Genomic DNA, 5,733 nt, shown 5'->3' on the forward strand with positions numbered 1-5,733 from the left:
TAAATAATAATAGGAAGAAGACATAATGGAAGAACTACTTTATTAAAAATAACTTGAATTGAATTAATGATGGCTAGGCTAATAAAACATAAACTAGGTTTTAACTAAAATGAAAAACTAAGAGATCTAAATTATTTAATTAATGGGAGAGAGTGTTAGAGTTTTGTCTTAGTCCTCTTTATATATGAGAGGGCTAGGTTTACAATTTCGTGCATGGGCTTTGGAGCTATGTTTTGGGCCACTAAATTAAGCCTAAAACCTAATTATTTAAGTCCAAAAAAGGTTTCTATGCTGGAAATTATGGCAATCGCCTTTTCATCTATTTTTACTCCTCTGATTAGATCAAGGCTAGGACCATTAGAAAGCTCTTTCCTAGCCGGTTGTTTTGACATATAATGGGCCCAATTCCAAGGTTTAACTCCAAAGATATGGCCTGTGGAGGTTCTGTTGACTTTTATGCTCTATTTTTGCCCGCGTTGACTTTGACTTTTCAGCTTTGACTGGGCTTTAAAAAGGGTTTTTCTCCTTGAAACTTAAGCTTTAACCATATAACTTCTTAGCAACCAACCTTTGCTCCTTTCTCTTGCAAAAGTGCCATATTTCTTCACATAATTGATTCCAAGACCTGAAATACACAAAAGTACGTAAACATTACTAACTCTTATTTATTATAAGTATAATTGGTCTATATGTAATGTTATTAAGGGGTTAAAACTACAATTTTGAGCTCTTATCAATGGGTCTTTATTTTCTTCTTTTTCTTTTTCTTTTCCTTTCTTTTCGAAGAAACTAACTATTTTGTTTTTGTACAAGGTCTTCTCTTTTCTTTTTCTGATATCCATCTAATTCTCAACTCATCAGCTAGGTAAGCTTTTTATTATGTATTGTAATGGGTTAGGAATTTTTGGTGAAGAATAAAAAGGCTTTTAGAAAAGGTTGAAGGCTCAAGAAGGATAACTAGAGGAAAAACTATCTTTTTAGGTTTTTAACTTTTTTTTGGCTATATCGATCCAAAAATGGCCTAAATTCTCTCTTTGGATATGGCGTGGTGATCAAGCAAGTGGACGTGTGGTCTTTTTATCCGGACATCCTTTGTGTTATCACTCAATAATCATTAAGATGAGGCTTTTGGCTAGATTCTCACAGGATATGGAACTTAATTGTTCTAACCTTGGCTTCGGAAACTCATTGCTATATACAAACAAATGCTGATGCATGCCATTCATGAAAAGATGCAGAAACTATTGTATGTATATTAGTCTAAGTACGAAGAACGAATCCTTACTCTATTGCTATAATGAGACTTCTAAACTTTTTATTCATCATAGAAAAAGGAAACAAGACTTTTTAATAATAAACAGAAAAATATTTTTGTTCTTTTTTAAATTTTTTTTGAAAGGAAGAAATATACTATTATATCTACTACATAGAAAAAGTCTAGTTTTTGCAAAATGTTACTATACTACCCCCAAATAGAATTATGCTTTGTCCTTAAAATGCGGGGTCGAATCGAAAAAAACTTCTAATGGGGACCTCAAGTGAGAGAACAGGAGTAACTTAGGTTATTCTAACCCTACGATCTGGTGTACCTGTTTTTTTTCCTAAAATAGACGTTATTAGTTTAGGTTATTTGATCCTATCTTCTCCTCTTTCCACTTTTTTCCTTTTTGGGTAGCTTCAGACCACCTGAGTAGAGATTCGATCTTTATCCTGACAACCATTTCGTTATAGCTTCAACCTCCTCATCCCACCCCTCTCTCTCCCCACCTCCTCCTTTTCTTTGGAGCTCTCTGTTTCATGACCGTAACTTCGGTCTCTTCTTCAAGAACCATCGAAGTTAAATAGTTACGCACCCATCTTTGAAGATGGGGCTGCTGTAGTTCCACAAGATATCATCGATGAAGGTATAAGTGAATGGAAGGACACGGTGGTATGGTATTTCTTGGATAAGAGGTTGGGTTTCCCTTTTCTGAAGAGTACATTAGAAAGAACTTGGAAACTCAAAGGTACTATGGAGATAACTATGGACAGGGAACTATTTTTTATCAGGTTTGCTATGATTGAGGACAAACAAATGGTGCTGGAAGGTGGTCCCCTTTTCATTGCAGGTAAAATATTTGTAATTCGGCCTTGGTCACCTGAGGTTGAAGGACAAAGAAGCAATATTAGCACTGTTCCTATCTAGGCAAAAATTTTCAAAGTTCCAAAAGAACTCTGGACAAAGAATGGCCTCTCATATTTGGCCAGCTTGACTGGTGAGCCACTCTGTATGGATGGAGCTATATTGGAGAAAAAAAGGCTGGACTTTGCAAAGGTATGTGATAAGAGCCCAAAACTGTAGTTTTAACCCTGTAACAGTCATACTATTAGACCAATTATGTGAGTAATAATTAAGAGTTAACACTGATCACGTGTTTTTATGCATTTCAGGCTTCAAAGTCCATTATGTGCAGAAATGTGCCACTTTAGCGAGATAAAGGAGCAAAGGTCGGTTACTAAGGAGTTCCGTGATTAAAGGCCAAGATTCAAGAAGACAAAGCCTTTCTAAAGCCCGATCAAAAGCTAAAAAGTCGACGCGGGCAAAAACAGCACACAAGTCAGCAGAACTTTCGAAGGCCGTATCTTTGGACTCAGACCTCGGAATGGGGCCTACCTTATGTCAAAACGACCGGCTCGGAAAGAGCTGTCCAATGGTATAAACCTTGATCCAATCAGTAGAGCAGAAGTGGACGAGAAGTCTGTTAAAGCCAACTGCAGATGAAGAGGCCTTTTTGGACTGAAAGAATTGGGTTTTGGGCCTGATTCTCTGGCCCAAAACATGGCTCCAAGCCCATGCACGATTTTTAGATCTGAACATATAAAAACCAAAGCGTAGCTCTTTGTTAATGGTAGATAGTTAATGGTAGCTAGTTAGACCTAAAAATATAGATAAATATAGATCTAGTTTTCATGTAATAAAATTAAGTTTAGTTTAAATTCAATTCTTGTTTTAGATTAAACTCTTAGAATTATTGTTCTTAATTAGTTTGATAAATAAAATAGCTATTTGTCAATTTCGATTCTTGTCATTTACAATTGTTTAGATCTAATTTCCCTTATTACGTAGATAGCTAGACTTAGATTAGTTAGATTATTAATTTAGTATTTGAATCATTGTTTTATTATTCATTAGATTAATAAAATAGTGTTCTCCATAAGTTAGTTTCATTTCCATTAATTGTTTAGTTTCAATTCGTAGATTCAAGTAATTGTCATTATTAGTTTAATTCAATTATTGCATTAGTAGTTTTGAATTGGGTTTAAACAAGCAAAGTTTTAATCTTTATATCATGTCTTGTTTGAATTCCATTGGGAATGATAGCGTGATAATTCTCGGCTAAACCTCCATTGAGGGGGTTGAGAAGCCTTGATGAAAGCTTGATTCCGATTATCGTAGAGTCGTCGTAATTTTCTTTCCACTCTAGAAATGATTAGTTCACCATGAGAATGGGTTTAATCATTCACATACTAGTTATGAATTGGTAGAAATGCCATGTGTAATTAGGGATTAGGAGTAACCATATTGTTACCTAGCGAAGGCCGATTCAATTCGGATTCTGACGATTCGCCGGATAGTAGGATTAAGTCGAGTTAAGGTGGAATCAATCCCCCTCTAACTCCTTATCATAGAATCAACGTAGCATTCCCATAGTTGTTCTAATAGTCGACTAGTTGCATCTTGTGGGTAGTTGCATCGTAGTCTAGTTGCCACTTCGTAAATCTCTCATTAGACTTTAGAGTTAAGAGTACTTATACGTAGAGAACACAGCATGCGGAAGGACTAAGAGTGGAACGAACTTCCTACTCCACTATATCTCATAGGATTGAGAGTAGAAACTTTGATAAAATATAGGCACGTAAATAGTTTTAGTTTACTTATGTTTTGAGTTCATCGTTCATTTCGTAGGTAAACTACCAATTTTATGGTTTATCAAATGGAGCCGCTGCCATCTTAGTTTCACTTTCGCATTGTTTTTGTAGTACAAGTACTTTTCTTAAAGTCCCATTAAACCTACCCACCCTTGTTTGATTCATACTGTGGTTTTCCGAGTCAGCGTTGGAAAGTTCCGCAAAAATATACACGGAGCGACCGGCGCTTCTAACCGAAGCGCAAAAGCTTCAAAAGATCAGAACATCGACCGACCCCCATGGTGGAGCGACCGCCCTAAAACACCGTAACTTCAAGTTACACGGAGCGCAACCACGCCCTAAGTGGCGCACCGCGCCTACTAAGCTAGAGTTTTTCGGATTTCTACGGTTTTTGATTGAACTTTGATTTTTCAAGTTTTTCGTTGTTCTAACTTGTTATATACACCGAACACGCCGTAAACAAGACGCTATTCATAAGCGAAGCAAGGACGCAATCAGGTATTCCTTTTTTCCACACCTCGCTTCTCTGCGTTAGAGGTTTATACTAGTATATCAGAATAGTTTGGAGTGTTGATGTGTTTAGCTAAAATTGGTCTTAGCCTTGTATGAGATTAAGGTCTGGCCGAACAAAAACACTAAACGTAATTACACAACAACGTCAACAAACAAGTCTATCTAGTATACCACCCACTACACCTCTAGCTACTATTTCACACACACCACCTGACATAATGCCCGACGAAGGAGAGACTCCTCTCTCGGACTTTTATAAAGCCTTGAGCGATAGCCCCAAATCTTGCATCGTTCTAGCAGACCCAATGGGGGATTTCCAAATCCCCCCAAATATTTTTAATTTGTTACCCGTTTTTCATGGATTAGACCATGAAAACCTTATCACACATCGTAGGATTGAACAAGTCCTAACAACATTCCACCATCCTACGGTTGGTGTGGAACAAATTAAACTAAGGGTATTCCCTTTCACCTTAGCCGATAAAGGCGGCGTCTTGGTTAACGCCGCCTAATTTCGTGGACTCGTGGGCTAAACTTGTTCATTTGTTTATGGAACATTTTACCCACCCCTAAAGACGGATGAGATGCTTTCCAAGATTCATTTCTTTTCGGACAAAATCCTCATGAATCATTTTTCGAGGCTTGGAATCGTTTCACCGATCTCCTTATAGAGTGTCCACATCATAACTTAGCTTAAAGACACGTTAGTTCGTGCCTTTTCAAAGGACTTCTACACCACCATAAAGAAGTCCTAGACATAATGAATGGGGTAGTTTCTTAAGCAAAGGAGCCGGAAGCTTATAAATTTTAGAGGATCAAACTAAGTGAAATAACAACTGGGGGGGTAGTGATGATATCCCTCTCTCCGCTAGTTCATCAAATATAGTTAAGGCCACCGGGATGTTTTAAATTAAACACGATCCCGAAGCTTAAAACTCTAATCGAATCACTCACTAAAAGGTAGAGGCCATTTCGTTCAACAAAAGCCTATCCCCGTCATGAATGTAAATTCAAATCCATGTAGTTTGGTTGGAGCCCCGAGCATCCCGACTTCCATCGTCCTATAGCCTATGAACAGGCTTGTTCCATTAATAGTGAACCTAAGCGCCCTTGGAGACAAAATCCCAACTTCGGTTGGAGAAATAACCAACACGTCACACCTCCAAGGTACAATAATCAATATGTTAGGCCAACGCACAGTTTTAACCAAGCTCCACCACGACAAGGACAGGCCGGGTCAGGGTAATTTTAATAATTATAACAACCAAGTGCAACCTCGACAAGGTCAAGCACAAGGTCAAGGTAGTTATA

General features: G+C 37.6%; 1 pseudogene; it reads right to left on the reverse strand.

Moving 5' to 3' along the window:
• Window positions 1–5,016: 5,016 nt before the first annotated feature.
• LOC147523931 (small nucleolar RNA R71) lies at window positions 5,017–5,112 on the reverse strand (annotated as a pseudogene).
• Between the last annotated feature and the right edge of the window lie 621 nt (window positions 5,113–5,733).

The sequence above is a fragment of the Coptis chinensis genome, chromosome 1, assembly GCF_015680905.1.
Source record: "Coptis chinensis isolate HL-2020 chromosome 1, ASM1568090v1, whole genome shotgun sequence".
NCBI lineage: Eukaryota > Viridiplantae > Streptophyta > Magnoliopsida > Ranunculales > Ranunculaceae > Coptis > Coptis chinensis.